This window comes from Mobula birostris, chromosome 22, assembly GCF_030028105.1.
Source record: "Mobula birostris isolate sMobBir1 chromosome 22, sMobBir1.hap1, whole genome shotgun sequence".
Taxonomy (NCBI): Eukaryota; Metazoa; Chordata; class Chondrichthyes; order Myliobatiformes; family Myliobatidae; genus Mobula; species Mobula birostris.
The window spans coordinates 61,732,056-61,749,519 of record NC_092391.1 but is presented as its reverse complement, the minus strand read 5'-3'; positions in this window follow the sequence as shown (position 1 = coordinate 61,749,519).

The following is a 17,464-nucleotide window of genomic DNA, read 5'->3' as shown; positions in this document are numbered from 1 at the left end:
CAGATACCTATCAATCTCTGCTTTAAATACACCCAATGACTTGGCCTCCACTGCTGCCCGTGGCAACAAATTCCATAGATTCACCACCCTCTGACTAAAAAAATTTCTTCGGATTTCTGGTCTGAAAGGGCGCCCTTCAATCCTTAAGTCATGCCCCCTCATACTAGACTCCCCCATCATGGGAAACAACTTTGCCACATCCACTCTGTCCATGTCTTTCAACATTCGAAATGTTTCTATGAGGTCTCCCCTCATTCTTCTAAACTCCAAGGAATACAGTCCAAGAACGGACAAACGTATCTCATATGTTAACCCTCTCATTCCCGGAATCATTCTAGTGAATCTTCTCTGTACCCTCTCCAACGTCAGCACATCCTTTCTCAAATAAGGAGACCAAAACAGCCCACAGTACTCCAAGTGAGGTCTCACCAGCGCCTTATAGAGCCTCAACATCATATCCCTGCTCCTATACTCTATTCCTCTAGAAATGAATGCCAACATTGCATTCGCCTTCTTCACTACTGACTCAACCTGGAGGTTAACTTTAAGGGTATCCTGTACGAGGACTCCCAAGTCCCGTTGCATCTCAGAACTTTGAATTCTTTCACCATTTAAATAATAGTCTGCCCATTTATTTTTTCTGCCAAAGTGCATAACCATACACTTTCCAACATTGTACTTCATTTGCCACTTCTCTGCCCATTCTTCCAATCTATCCAAGTCTCTCTGCAGACTCTCTGTTTCCTCAACACTACCGGCCCCTCTACCTATCTTCATATCGTCAGCAAACTTAGCCACAAAGCCATCTATTCCATAATCTAAATCATTGATGTACAATGTAAAAAGAAGTGGCCCCAACATGGACCCCTGTGGAACACCACTGGTAACCGGCAGCCAGCCAGAATAGGATCCCTTTATTCCCACTCTCTGTTTCCTGCCAATCAGCCAACGCTCTATCCATGTATGTAACTTTCCTGTAATTCCACGGGCTCTTATCTTGTTAAGTAGCCTCATGTGTGGCACCTTGTCAAAGTATACAGTATACAGCCTGAAATTCTTACTCTTCACAGGCAACCATGAAACATGAATCCCACAAAATGAATGATAGAAATATTGAGGCCCCCAAAGCCCCCCCAACTCCCTTCGCACAAGTAATCCAAGTAACACAGTGGAATCAATGAAAGGCCACACCCGGCAGGACGGACAAACAGCCAGAGTGCGAAAGACAGCAAGTTGTCCAAATACACAAGAGAAAAAAATAATAACAATAAATAAGCAATAAATATAATTTCTTTTCCTTTCCTCCCACAGATGCTGGTTGACCTTCTGAGCTTCCCCTCTATAGTATGTGACAATCTTTATTGTCCAACCCGTATTCCCAATTGGATTGGGGTTACAGGCAGGGTGGGGGATCCAGAATGGCCCTTGTGTGACCTACAGGTAGGCAAAACAGACAAAGAAGTTTAAGCTTAAAGTATAATTGTCATTCAGTCACACAGATGTTAAACGAAATGTGTTCCTTTGGGGTCAAAGTGCAAAACACAGTACATGGTCACACGCAGCACGCAGCACGCAGCACGCAGCACCGAGTTACTGCAGTTTCAAGTCACAACACAAAGCTGAAGCATACTGTTGTTCCGGACATCTCCTCCACCGACAGTGCCAAAGCTGGTTGTGAGAGGAGGAGGGCTGGGCATGGGGGCAGCAACCTCATCCTGTACAAACAGAGAGCTGCAGAAACACCAGCAGAAGATCCAAAGGCCTCATTCCTGAGAGAGGAGGGATACACCAAGAACATGGGCTACAGCTGGGAAAACCTGAAAGGCTAGCACAAGGTAGAGGACCCCGCCAAGATGTTTGCACAGCACTGTATTGGTCAACATGGAGCAGAGAGCAAGTTTGTAAACCTGGCGGCAGCAAAGGATGTCGGGAATGGTGAGGGTGGAGCGCCGTGGGAGGGGTGTGGGACAGGTGGTAGAGGAGGAGTGCCAGCGATGGAGGTGGGGTGAGGGTGCAGACGCACTTAGCCCTGAGACATCAGGAAAAGCTATTTGATTCTAAACAGTTGGTTTATTGATCATTACAGAATGTCTCTCTGGTGCTTCCCGCTCCCTCTCCTCTCCCTTCCCCTTTACCCAACCATGATTCCCCTCTCCTTGCCCCCTTCCCACTCTCAGTCCATAATAGAGACCCATATCAGAATCAGGTTTATCATCACTCACATATATCATGAAATTTGTTTTTTTTTTGTGGCAGCAGTACAGTGCAATACATAGAATTACTACAGTACTGTGCAAAATGCTTAGGCACCCGAGCTGTATATATGAATGTGCCTCAGACTATAGCAAAGACTGTATTATATATACTGAATGTGCCTAAGACTTTGGCACTGTGTACTTATAAAATTAAGCTGTGAAAAAGGAGTGCAAAAAATTAAAAAAAATCATGAGGTAGTGTTCATGGGTTCATTGTCTATTTAGAAATCTAATGGTAGAGAGGAAAGAGTTGTTTCTAAAATGTTGAGCGTGTGACCTCATTATACCTTTACCTCCTTTACCTCCTGTCCCTCCTCCCTGATGGTAGCAATGAGACGAGGGCATGTCCTGGGTGATGGGGGTCCTTAATGATGGACACACAGAAAACCTACAGCACAATACAGGCCCTTGGGCCCACAAAGCTGTGCCAAACATGTCCTTACCTTAGAAATTACCTCGGGTTACTCATAACCCTCTATTTTTCTGAGTTCCATGTACCTATCCAGGAGTCTCATAAAAGACCCTATCGTATCCACCTCCACCACCATTGCCAGCAGCCCATTCCACTCACTCACCACTCTCTGAGTAAAAAACTTACCCCTGACATCTCCTCTGTACCTACTCCCAAGCACCTTAAAACTGTGCCCTCTTGTGCTAGCCTTTTCAGCCCTGGAGAAAAGCCTCTGACTATCCACACGATCAATGCCTCTCATCATCTTACACACCTCTATCAGGTCACCCCTCATCCTCCATTGCTCCAGACACCGCCTTCCTGAGGCATCGCCTTTTGAAAGTGTCCCGGATGCTGGGGAGGCCAGTTACCTTGTTGGAGTTGGCTGGGTCCACAGATTTTTCCGATCCTGTGTAGTGTAGTGGGTCCCCCGTTTCCAGACGGTGATGCGACCAGAAGGAGTACTCGCCAAGACAGAGGGAGCAGTCAGGAGAGGACCAGTCCCTGAAGTGGGAGCAGACCCTGTGCTAGGCTCCAGTCATCGAGCACTACAGCTGAGAAAGAGCATCTCCGGCCCATCTAGTACATGCTGACCTGGTTTCCTACCTGGTCGCACCTACCGGCACCTGGACCTATCCCTCCAACGCTTCCGACCGTGTGCTAGGCGCCAGTCATCGAGCACTACAGCTGAGAAACAGGATCTCCAGCCCACCTAGTATAAGCTGACCTGATTTTCTACCTGGTCGCACCTACCGGCACCTGGACCTATCCCTCCAACGCTTCCCGTCCATTACTTATCCAAACTTCTCTTGAGTGCTACAACTGCCAGCAGCTTGCTCCTTACCTTACCCACACCACCCTCTTGTTCATTGAATCGCCTTGAACTTCAAGGAATGAAACTGCGATCAATCATTCAGAGGGAGGAGGCAATAAGTGCAATAATGGGCTCTATCTGTGCTGTTGGGTTAAACTAAGCCTTCTAAATCAATTATTTTTCAAAAAGGTACTAAAAGTATCACTTCTGAGTTCTCCAGAAACAACGAAACAAACAATAATACTGTGTCCCATTTCACTGGGATTACAAGGTTTATTTTCTTTAAAGGCTCTAGATCTTTTTTTAAGATTTTGAGGGAGCATATCGCAACATAATCAATCATCTTATGAAGCTCTCTGCGCTGAAAGGCCAGGCGAGGTCAGATCCTGTGTCAGTGCTGATTGACAGGCAGTAACCTCTCACGCTGAACCAGTCATTCGGTGAGGAAGGCGGGTCAGGACCCTGGAGAGAGGCAGGACTTCCTGCTGGTATGGACGACAGTGACTCCCACCCACGCGGGTCGCTCACACCCCAGTCGACCTGAGGGATGAGTCCGGCCGCAGGATTTCAGGACCCCTTCGAGGAGAGAAAGTGTTGAAAATACTGCAGAGTAGATGCCAGGAGTGTGAAAGCTTACCCACACCTATATAAGACCATGACACGTAGGAGCAGAATTAGGCCGTTTGGCTCACAAGTCTGCTCCACCATTTAGCATGGCTGATCCATTTTCCTCTCAACCCCGTTCTCCTACCTTCTCCCTGTAACCTTACACACCCTGACTAATCAAGAACCTATCAACCTCCACCTTACACACACCCACCCAGTGATTTGGCCACCACAGCCGCCTGTGGCAGCAAATTCCACAGACTCACCGCCGTCTGGCTAAAGAAATTCCTCCTTACCTCTGTTCTAAATGGACATCGCTCTATTCTGAGGATGTGTCCTCCGGTCGTAGGCTGCCCCACCGAAGGAAACATCCTCTGCACATCCACTCTATCTTGGCCTTTTAACATTCGATAGGTTTCAATGAGATTGCAGACCCAGAGCCATCAATCACTGCTCATATGATAACCCTGTCATTCCCAGAACCATTCTCGTGAACCCCCTCCAATGTCTACTTCCTGAGGAGGTGTAAAAAACTTAGCAAGACCTCTCTGACCCTCACGAGCTTTTTATCAATGCACTGTTGAAATCTTCTTGGGATGCCTCCTGACTTGACATGGTAACTGCACCTCCTGTGACCACAAGGAACTGCACAGGGTTCTGGGCACAGCTCAGAACGTCACGGAAACCACCTTCCCATCGATGGGCTGTGTTTACACTTCTCGCAGCCTCAGTCAGCAGAGTGAAAGACTTCACCCACCCCGGGTATTCTGTCTTCACCCCTCTCTCAGACAGGAGAAAGTGCAAAAGCTGGAAGCTGTGCAACACCGGGCTCAAAACATCTTCTGCCCCCTGTTCTGAGATATTGAACAATAAGATGGACTGTTGTCCACTCATCTGCAGTACTGAGCTAGGCTGCCTGAGACAGAGTGAGTTTGTAAATCTGGTGGGACCAAAGGATGCTGGGGACGGCGAGGGTGGAGTATCGCGGGAGGGGTGTGGGGCAGGAGGCAGAGAAAGTCTGCTAGGAGCAGGGGGGTGGTGTGGGTGCGGACACACCCAGCCCTGAGACACCAGGCAAGGTCATTTGATTACAAATAATTGGTTTATTGATCATTACAGAATGTCTCTCTGGTGATTCCCATTCTCTCCACATTCCCCTCTGATAAGAAGATGTTTATCATCACTTACATATGTCATGAAATCTGTTTTTTTTTTGTGGCAGCAGTACAATGCAATACATAAAATTACTACAGTACCAATCAAAAGTCTTAGGCACCCTGGCTATACACACACACACACACCTCACACACACCCTCTCACATTAGACAGAGGATGCTGCGATTAACTGGTTCCTTAATAGGATATGATGAACGCTTAACGTGGACTTCACAATCTACGTTATAGCCTTGCAACTTACCTGCACTGCACTTTGTAACTGTAACGCCTTATTCTGCATTATGTTATTGTTTTAATATGTACGGCCTCAACGCACTGATATAATGAAAAGTTCTGTATGGATGATATTGAAGACTGCTCTGTATACTACTGTTGGTTAATACAGAGACCCTTCCCCCACCCCCATCTTAACTGCATTTTACAGGAGCATCCTGACGAGCTGCATCTCCATCTGGTCTGGGAGCAGATGGACATCAGACCGGAAGTCTGTACGCGGGACAGTGAAAACGGCTTTGGAGATCATAGGGGTCTCCCCACCATCCATTGCAGACATTTATCAGGAGCACTGCATACACAGGGCCCTTAGCATTATCAAGGATCCCCGTCATCCATCCAGCATACTCTTTGACTTTCTACCATCAGGCAGGAGACTCCAATGCATAAAGACAGGAACGGTCAGGATGAGAAACAGCGTCTACCCTATGGCTATTAGGCTTCTGAACTCCCTGCTGCATCACATTCAAAGAGTCACTGGTTAATCTGTTCTGTACCCTGCGATATTTAATTTATGAACTTTACTTTGTTTATCTATGCGTAATTCATTTGTGAACTTTATCCTTACTTCCTTAAGTTATGGTGTGCTACATGTACTACAGTGCTTTACAGCCTGGTCCAGAGAAACGTCACTTCATTTGGTCGTATACATGTATATAGTTAAATGACAATAAACTTGATCTGACTTGACTTGCTCTGGAAGAACTTCATCTTGTTTGGCCATATACACTTATATAGTTAAAAGACAAAGGACATGATTTGATTTGATTTGACTTGTTCCAGAGGAACTTCGTCTTGTTTGGCCATATACATATGAACAACAATAAGCTTGAAGATGGATTTTGCATGGTAACTCAGTACATGTGACACTAATAAGCCAATTTTTGTCAAATAAATATACCAATTTACCTTCGATTCAAACCACCAATCCTTGACCACATTGCTCAGTTCTGTTAAACCCACATTCTGAAAGAAATGAATGCTCCCTTGATTCCTGGTGACTAGAGAGACCATTGGCTTGCCAAGCTGCAACTGTTGACTTTACGTTGGTGGGGTAGGGTACTAGCCTCCCATAGTATCCTAGGTATATTCAAGGAGCAATGCCTCAGAAAGGGGGCATCCATTATTAAGGACCCCCAGCTCCCAGCACATGCTCTCTTATTGTTACCAACAGGGAGGAGGTACAGGAGCCTGAAGACGCTCACTCAGTGATTCAGGAACAGCTTCTTCCCCTCTGCCATGCGTTTTCTGAATGGACATTGAACCAGTGAACATTAACTACCTCATTACTTTTTTATTTGTTTTTGCACTTACTTATTTAACTTAACCATTTTAATATACATATATTTCCTTACAGTAATTCAGTTTTTCTTCTGTATTTATTCTGTATTGCAATGTACTGCTACCACAAAGATAACAAACTTCATGACATATGCTGGTGTTTAAAACCTGATTTTGATTCTGGTCTGCTGCTGTGCCCTGATTTGTTCTTTCCCCCAGGGCTGCAGTCAATGGAGCAGAATCAAGAGGAGGCAGACAATAGATCATGTTTTCATTATTAAAATATAACTCGTAAGGAGTGTGAAAACAAAGCGCTGCATTGCTCAAATGTACCTCGTGGTTCCAGGGTCATGGGGTTAAACAAATCAAATTCCTCACAGAAATGTGGGCTTTGGAGGGAATTTGGTGACTTGGCCACGATCCAGAGATAAGAATGTTTTTGCTGCAATAAGAACGCTTGTTCAGTGAATTAGTGGTTCCAGTTCTTTGCCCATCTCTGTGAGTGAAGCGTAGATACGGTCAGTTATAGTCTTTGCCCGTTGATTTGGGAGTTCGATTGCACTGATCTGAAGGCTATCTGCCCCAAACACATAATCAACCCCCTGTCACCATTAGCTTCATTCCGTGATACCGTATCACAGGATCTGGGAACGTTAACTTGTTTAAGTGTGATTGTAAAAGGAAGATCCCATCAAATAGAGGTGCAGTATTTCCCATTCTTGGGCTCAGATGGGACCCGTTTTTCTGATGAAGGGGCTCATTTCTATCGAGCAGGCGGGAAACCTCACCCCTCACCCTCAGGATGAGGTTCAATCTCACCAGCTGTCTGCCTGAATATTGAGAGGGTCGACTTGGTCGAAACACAATCAGGATTTCAACTCACCCAAGATGCTAGAGGAACTCAGCAGGTCAGGCAGCATCTGAGGTCTCGTCCCTCGTGGACGCAGCCTAACCTGCTGAGCTCCTCCAGCGTTTTGTGTGTGCAGCTCTGGATTTCCAGCATCTGCAGATTCTCTTGTGATTATGACTTCAGCCAGCCTGTGAGATGGAAGAAGTTGGGCGGTATTGGGATAGGAGGCAGGGTGGGCTGAATGGCCACTCTCGACAGTAATATGGAGAAAGAGCCACTGGGAAAGATGAGACTGAGGGCTGTGCAGTGTGTCGGGTTCAAGAGTGAAGTGTTTTGCTGGTGAGGTCCCTATGTGATTCCCAACCAGAGACTCCGCTAAACTCTGTAGCCAGCTGCAGAGATCAGTTAGAGACTGGTACCATTTGCAGAAACCAGCTGTGGAGATTTAACATCCGTGCAATACTTCTCAACAAATTTGCACTTTTTGCACATTCCACACATCTGTATCTTTGTCTGTACTGCATCCTGCAACCTGATCTGACTGTGTGTGTGTATCTCTCTCTACCATCCGATTCCTAAATGGACATTGAACCCATGAACACTACCTCTCTTTTTTATGATACAGTATTTCTGTTTATGTATGTATTTACTTGTTTATTTATTATTATTTTACTTATTTTATTTGTTATTATTATATTTTTTTTCTCTGCTAGATTATGTATTGCATTGAACTGCTGCTGCTAAGTTAACAACTTTCATATCACATGCCGGTGATAATAAACCTGATTCTGATTCTGACTGTGAGTGTGTGTCTGTATTGCTTTGTGACCTGACACTGTGTGTGTGTGTGTGTGTGTGTGTGTGTGTGTGTGTGTGTGTGTATGTGTCTGTGTGTGTGTGAGTGTGTGTGTGTGTCAGTGTGTGTCTGTGTGTGTGTGTGTGTGTGTGTGTGTGTGTGTGTCTCTCTCCCCCCCCTCGCTCTCTGTACCACTCACTGATCTGGCTGTCTGTCTGTGTGTGTGTCTCTCTCACTCTCTCACTGGTTTGCTCACTCATCCAACTATGTCTCTGTATGTGTCTGTGTGACTCCCTTTCTCTGTATCACTGACAGATCTCACTATGTCCGTGTCTCTGTGTGTGTCTCTCTCCCTCTCTCTCTATACCGCTCACTGATGTGACTACGTTGGTACTTCGTGACCTGACGCTGAATGTGTCTGTGTCTGTGTACGTGTGTATGCATGTGTCTGTCTGTGTTGGTCTCTCACTCTCTTTCTCTCTCTCGCTCCCTGATCTGACTATGTCTGATTCTGTCAGTACTGCCTCACGATCTGACGCTGTGTGATGTGTGTGTGTGTGTGTGTGTGTGTGTGTGTGTGTGTCTCTGTGTCTGTCTGTTGGGTGTGTATGTGTGAGTGTGTGAATCTCTCTCTCTCTATCACTGACTGATCTCACTATATATATATATGTGTGTGTGTGTGTGTCTCTCTCTCTCTCTCTCTCTCTCTCTCTCCCACTCTTTATTCTAGCGTCTTTGTCATTCCTTTTGAGTCCTGATGAACAGTCTCACCCCAAAACATCGACTGTTTATTCATTTCCATAGATGCTGCCTGACCTGCTGAATTCCTCCAGCATTTGTTTGTGTGTTGTTCTGGATTTCCAGCATCTGCAGAATCTCTTGTGTTTATGCTATGCAAATTCAATTCATGGAAAATAAATTTCACCACAGATATACGTTAAGCAGGTGGCTTCCTCTTAGTAAATGACTCCAAGCTTATCGCATTTATTTTGTGACCATTCCGGTGCTTTGACGGAGGGAGATGGTATTGTTTATTCAGTGGATGTAACAAAATGGAAAATTCAGAGCTTGCAGCAGAGTTGAGTTAAATAGTGCAGACTGCAATGAAGCTCCTTTCTTGTATGAACTCACAGAGTGAAGTGTTGTACATTTGCGGCCCTCTGTCTGTCGGGGTGAACCATCGATGTCCACTTGATACGTGAGCCAAGGCAGTGCGATATGCAGAGCAAGCTGTTGCCCACACAACAGACTCCCCTCTCCACACAGCCGATAAATCCAAAGGAATGGCAGAGACCGATACAGCTTGGCTCCAGGAGTTGCCAGTCAGCATTGAACTCAACGTAGGATAGCCTTAGAGACTCCAACTCTGGATTTTTCCCTTGAGGTTTACTCCCAAAGCCTTCCTCAGGAGTAGGTATAGCCACAAGGCAGCAGAGGTTTGAGATCAGAGTTTTACTTCTCCAAGATGAGCTGCCAACCCTGGTTGATCAGCCCCACCTGCCTGAAGCGACTGGTTTTAACGTGCCAGTAACTCACCTTTGTTCCTTCTCCTGTCTGTAGAAACAGTTCTGCCGGGCTTAGAGGTGAGGCCACACGTGAAGGCCAGGAGCTGGACTTGGTTGTCTCAGGCATATGAAGCATATGTCATTGGGAGCATTTAATAGGTAGTGGGAGCTTCTCCTCGCTACCTCCTCAGGCTATAACAACCTTAAGGAACATTAAAGAAACTGTATACATGTTAATAATAAAAACAGCGACATTTGAAAACAATGGAATGGTGGAAAGGTTTATGTGACTTCAGGATCGCACCAGTGAACAATGTGACCAACGGTGATGTCCAGTTGCCAGCTCGTGGGATGACTTCCCTTCGCTCTTCTTTCAAATATGGTTCTATGACTAAGCTGCGTGCGATAGAACCTGCAACTTACAGCATCTGCAGAATTCCTCGTGTTTATGCTTCTATTTACATTTTGATGTTGGGTTTTTGCACCCGATTGAGCAATCTGGCACTTCACTGTGTCTGATGGAGTTCAGTGAGGTTTAGAACAGAGTGTGTGTCCTGGAGGCCTTAGGGTATGGAGACAGGGTACGAGCCCGTGATCGACCCCATTGCTTCACTCCGACTGAGGCGTTGAGGGAACAAGCCTGTGATCGACTCCATTGCTTCTCTCCGACTGAGACATCGAGAGTGTGAGCTTGTTATCGACCCCATTGCTTCTCTCCGACTGAGACATCGAGAGTGTGAACTTGTTATCGACCCCATTGCTTCTCTCCGACTGAGACATCGAGAGTGTGAGCTTGTTATCGACCCCATTGCTTCTCTCCGACTGAGACATCGAGAGTGTGAGCTTGTTATCGACCCCATTGCTTCTCTCCGACTGAGACATCGAGAGTGTGAGCTTGTTATCGACCCCATTGCTTCTCTCCGACTGAGACATCGAGAGTGTGAGCTTGTTATCGACCCCATTGCTTCTCTCCGACTGAGACATCGAGAGTGTGAGCTTGTTATCGACCCCATTGCTTCTCTCCGACTGAGACATCGAGAGTGTGAACTTGTTATCGACCCCATTGCTTCTCTCCGACTGAGACATCGAGAGTGTGAGCTTGTTATCGACCCCATTGCTTCTCTCCGACTGAGACATCGAGAGTGTGAGCTTGTTATCGACCCCATTGCTTCTCTCCGACTGAGACATCGAGAGTGTGAGCTTGTTATCGACCCCATTGCTTCTCTCCGACTGAGACATCGAGAGTGTGAGCTTGTTATCGACCCCATTGCTTCTCTCCGACTGAGACATCGAGAGTGTGAGCTTGTTATCGACCCCATTGCTTCTCTCCGACTGAGACATCGAGGGTGTGAGCTTGTTATCGACCCCATTGCTTCTCTCCGACTGAGACATCGAGAGTGTGAGCTTGTTATCGACCCCATTGCTTCTCTCCGACTGAGGCGTCGAGTATGTGAGCTTGTTATCGACCCCATTGCTTCTCTCCGATTGAGACATAGAGGGTGTGAGCTTGTTATCGACCCCATTGCTTCTCTCCGATTGAGACATAGAGGGTGTGAGCTTGTTATCGACCCCATTGCTTCTCTCCGACTGAGACATCGAGGGTGTGAGCTTGTTATCGACCCCATTGCTTCTCTCCGACTGAGACATCGAGGGTGTGAGCTTGTTATCGACCCCATTGCTTCTCTCCGACTGAGGCATCGAGTGTGTGAGCTTGTTATCGACCCCATTGCTTCTCTCCGACTGAGGCGTCGAGTATGTGAGCTTGTTATCGACCCCATTGCTTCTCTCCGACTGAAGCGTCGAGTATGTGAGTTTGTTATCGACCCCATTGCTTCTCTCCGACTGAGACATCGAGGGTGTGAGCTTGTTATCGACCCCATTGCTTCTCTCCGACTGAAGCGTCGAGTACGTGAGCTTGTTATCGACCCCATTGCTTCTCTCCGACTGAGACATCGAGGGTGTGAGCTTGTTATCGACCCCATTGCTTCTCTCCGACTGAGACATCGAGGGTGTGAGCTTGTTATCGACCCCATTGCTTCTCTCCGACTGAGACATCGAGGGTGTGAGCTTGTTATCGACCCCATTGCTTCTCTCCGACTGAAGCGTCGAGTACGTGAGCTTGTTATCGACCCCATTGCTTCTCTCCGACTGAAGCGTCAAGTACGTGAGCTTGTTATCGACCCCATTGCTTCTCTCCGACTGAGACATCGAGAGTGTGAGCTTGTTATCGACCCCATTGCTTCTCTCCGATTGAGACATCGAGGGTGTGAGCTTGTTATCGACCCCATTGCTTCTCTCTGACTGAGGCATCGATTGTGTGACTCCATTGCTTTTCTCTGACTGAGGTGTCGAGCAGGGCTGAAGTTGATGAGGACTACAGCAGAGTATGGATGGGTGTTCGGACCTGTCTTTTGATCAGTATTCCTCTCCCTCTCGCTAGCTGCTGTCCGAGGAAAGTGAAGGATTGGTCGGTGAGGCTGTGGACTCGTTTTGGGAGACTTTGAGGTTCATGTTGTGTGTGTTCCTGGATTCTGGTTCCTCTTTATTTTGCTGATTTTGAGCAGTTTGACCGACGTGGACTGAGGTGCTTCAGCGAAGAATGGCTCTGAAGCCTACAGTGGCTCTAAACTGAAGAGCACTGAACTCCTGGTTTGGTTTGGTTTGGTTTGGTTTGGTCTGGTCTGGTCTGGTCTGGCCTGGTCTGATTTGGTATTCTATGTGATGTTTGCTCACTTTTTGCTGTTTGCACAATTTGTACTTTTTCCACACGTTGGGTATTTTATTTTTTCTTGAACGGGTTTCATGATGTTTCTTTCTTTCATGGCTGCCTGCAAGAGGACAAATTTCAGAGCTGTATTCTGTATACATACTTTGATATAAACGTACTTTGTATCTTTGAATCTTTGAACTTTATTGCCTTCTGAGGCAGTGTAAATGAAATGCTAAATGGTCAATGCAGATAAAATGCTAAAGGTCTGACAGCAGTGGGGAAAATGTTGTTCTTGGGTGGTTGTCTTGGCTTTCAAGCCCCTGTATCTTCTCCAGGGAGGTAGGAAAGAGACAAAGCAAAAGGCATTCTGACTGTAATACCAGCGTTCCTAGACCAATGCACGTGAAGGGGGTCTGGATGGAAGGAAGAGATGAGGCTATGATGTACTGGGCAGTGCTTAGCCATTCCAAATCCCAGTGATGAAGTCACAGCCGTGACTCCACACTGCCCTTACCCCCCGCCCCGCTCCCATTTTCTGAGCTGCCAGGGTCAAAGTGGTGGTGCGGAAAGTTAGTAACTTTATTAGAGAAGATCTCCCTCCATTTCCCTGCACAGCAACATCAATTAACCAACACACAACCAGTATCTGACCTGATAAATTCCAAAAGCACATCTCACCTGTGCCCTCGTTCCTGGAGAATTGCTCAGTTTCCTACAGTGGTGGGGTGGTGATACGTCTCTACCAAAGGAGGCATAAGGCGCTCCTTCCCTCTGCTAGCCCGTAGGTCATCCTTGGGCAAGGTGTAGCACCCGCTTAGCACTACTCCCCACCCAGATCAGGGTTCTGTGAAGCCATGGGAACAGATGGTGGATGGTCATATGAGCAGCTGGTGCATATCACAAGTCCTGGTTATGTGACCACTGATGCCAGGCAGACAATCTCTGAAGAGTATTGATAATGGCTGGAGTCACCCGTCTTGTAAAGACATTGCCCAGAAGAAGGTAATGGCAAACCACTTCTGTAGAAAAATTTTCCAAGAACAATGATGGTCATTGAGACCATGATCACCCACGTCATATGACACGGCACATAATGATGATGTCATACGACAGGGCACATAATGATGATGATGACCTCGGTAATGTGAAGAGGAGTGTTTTTGATCTTCACAGGTGCTAAACATCACCTGCATTTTCCTTTGGGGGCAAGAATCCAATATACTTTGTTCTGATCTGTCTCAGCATGCCAAACAGAACTCCCTCTTGCTGGCACTAACCTTATTTTGATTTCGAGGAATGTATGTGCGCAAGTATGTTGACTCCCTGACTCTGATGTTCTGGAAACAGAGCAAAGAACTGCAGATGCTGCAAGTCTGAAGAAAAACACTTCTAGAAAACCCCTGTAGGCCAGGCAGAGGGAAACAGAGAGTTAATGTTCTGGGCCAAGGGTTTGTTATCAGTGGGAAGTGGCAAGTGTACTGTCCTCACTGAGGTATTGTAATATCGACTGTCCAGCCAGCCAAACCCCACTCGAAGGTGACATGAGAGTCAGGGTCAGGGTGTAGCGTCCTGCCTCCTTGGGTTTACTGCGGACTCAATGGCTTTGGCATTGTGAGCAAGGAGTGAAAGACAACAAAATACCATGCTGTCACAGTGTTGTACCATTCACACAAGTGAATAAACGCAGATCGGTAAGAGCAGAGAGAGGAGAAATGGGTTAAAAATTCTATATCTGAATGCACGAAGTGTCAGAAATAAGGCGGATGAGCTTGAAGCTCAGGTGCGAATGGGTAACTATGATGTTGTTGGGTTAACGGAGACATGGCTGCAGGGGGATCCGACCTGGGAATTGAATGTACAAGGGTATATGTGCTATCGAAGGGACAGAAAGGTGGGCAGAGGGGGTGGGGTGGCCCTGTTGGTGCGGAATGAGATTCAGTACCTTGCAAGGGGGAACATAGAATCAGGAGAAGTAGAGTCAGTGTGGAGAGAACTGAGGAACAGTAAGGGCAAAAAGACTCTAATAGGTGTTATCTCCAGGCCCCCAAACAGTAGCATGGATATTGGGTGCAAGTCGAATAGGGAATTAACAATGGCATGTGGCAAAGGAAATGTTGCAGTAGTTATGGGGGATTTCAACATGCAGATGAACTGGGAAAATCAGGTTGGTACTGGACCCCAGGATAGGGAGTTTGTAGAGTGCTTACGGGATGCATTTTTGGAGCAGCTTGTATGAGAGCCAACCAGGGATAAGGCTATTCTGGATTTAGTGTTGTGCAGTGAACAGGATTTGATAAGTGATCTTGAAGTAAAGAAGCCATTAGGAGGTAGTGACCATAATATGATAAGTTTTTATCTGCAAGTTAAGAGGGATAAGGGCAGATTAGAAGTGTCAGTATTGCAGTTGAACAAAGGAGACTATGGAGCCATGAGGGAGGAGCTGGCCAAAGTTGACTGGTCAGATATCCTAGCAGAAAAGACAGTGGAACGGCAATGGCAGGTATTCTTGGGAATAATGCACAAGGTGCAAAATCAGTTCATCCCCTGGAGAAGGAAGGATTCAAAGGGGGGAAAGTGGCCACAGTGGTTGACAAAGGAAGTCAGAGATAGCATAGCATTAAAAAAGAAGTATAACAGAGCTAAGGTGAGTGGAAAGATGGATGATTGGGAAATTTTTAAGGAGCAACAGAACTTAACCAAAAAGGCAATACGGGGAGAAAAAAATGAGGTATGAATGCAAGCTAGCTAGAAATATAAAGGAGGTTTTTTTAGGTATGTGAAGAGAAGGAAGACAGTTAAGAACAATGTTGGGCTCTTGAAGAATGAATTGGGAGAAATTGTTATGGGAAACAGAGAAATGGCAGACGAATTTAATAAGTACTTTGGATCTGTCTTCACTAGGGAAGACACAAGCAATCTCCCAGATGTATGGATGGGCCAAGGACATAGGGTAACAGAGGAACTGAAACAGATTGACATTAGGAAGGAAACGGTGATGAGTAGACTGATGGGACTGAAGGCTAACAAATCCCCAGGTCCAGATGGTCTGCATCCTAGGGTACTAAAGGAGGTGGCTCTGGAAATTGCGGATGCATTGGTGATCATTTTCCAATGTTCCTTAGATTCAGGATCAGTTCCTGAGGATTGGCGAATGGCTAATGTTATCCCACTTTTTAAGAAAGGAGGGAGAAAACAGAGAACTATCACCCTGTTAGCCTAACATCAGTAGTGGAGAAGATGCTAGAGTCCATTATTAAAGATGAAATAGCGGCATATCTTGATAGCAGTGATAGGATTGGGCCGAGCCAGCTTGGATTTACCAAGGGCAAATCAGGCTTGACTAATCTATTGGAGTTTTTCGAGGATGTAACCAGGAAGATAGACGTGGGAGATCCAGTAGGTGTGGTGTACCTTGACTTTCAGAAGGCATTTGATAAGGTACCACATAGGAGATCGGTGGGTAAAATCAGAGCTCATGGCATTGGGGGGAGGATATTGACATGAATAGAAAACCGGTTGGCAGATAGAAAGCAAAGGGTGAATGGGTGTTTCTCGGAATGGCAGGTGGTGACTCGTGGGGTGCCACAGGGCTCGGTATTGGGACCACAGCTGTTTACGATTTACGTCAATGATTTAGAGGAAGGCATTGTGAATAACATCAGCAAATTTGCTGATGATACTAAGCTGGGTGGCAGTGTGACATGTGATGAGGATGTTAGAAGAATTCAAGGTGACTTGGATAGGCTGGGTGAGTGGGCAGAAACTTGGCAGATGGCGTTTAATGTGAATAAGTGGGAGGTTATTCACTTTGGGAGCAAGAACAGGAAGGCAGATTATTATCTGAACGGTGTGGAGTTAGGGAAGGGAGAAATACAAAGAGATCTAGGAGTACTTGTTCATCAGTCTCTGAAAGTGAATGAGCAAGTGCAGCAGGCAGTGAAGAAGGCTAATGGAATGTTGGCCTTTATTACAAAGGGAATTGAGTACAAGAGCAAGGAAATCCTTTCGTATTTGTACAGGGCCCTGGTGAGACCACACCTGGAGTATTGTGTGCAGTTTTGGTCTCCAGGGTTAAGGAAGGACGTCCTGGCTGTGGAGGAGGTGCAGCGAAGGTTCACTAGGTTAATTCCTGGGATGTCCGGACTGTCTTACGCAGAGAGGTTAGAGAGACTGGGCTTGTACACGCTGGAATTAAGGAGATTGAGGGGGGATCTGATTGAGACATATAAGATTATTAAGGGGTTGACAAGATAGAGGCAGGAAATATGTTCCAGATGCTGGGAGAGTCCAGTACCAGAGGGCATGGTTTAAGAATAAGGGGTAGGTCATTTAGGACAGAGCTGAGGAGGAACTTCTTCTCCCAGAGAGTTGTGGAGGTGTGGAACGCGCTGCCTCAGATGGCAGTGGAGGCCAATTCTCTGGATGCTTTCAAGAAGGAGCTAGATAGGTATCTTATGGATAGGGGAATCAAGGGTTATGGGGACAAGGCAGGAACTGGATATTGATAGTAGATGATCAGCCATGATCTCAGAATGGCAGTGCAGGCTCGAAGGGCCGAATGGTCTACTTCTGCACCTATTGTCTATTGTTTATTGTCTATAACTTAGTCCCCCTCCTCACAGTCCCCCACCCTGCTCTCATGACTGTACCCCTTCCCCACACGAAACCACCACGGTAGGCTTCACAGCTGAACAGGTGAGAAGACAGCTGAAACGTCTCAACCCGAGCAAGACTGCAGGACTGGATG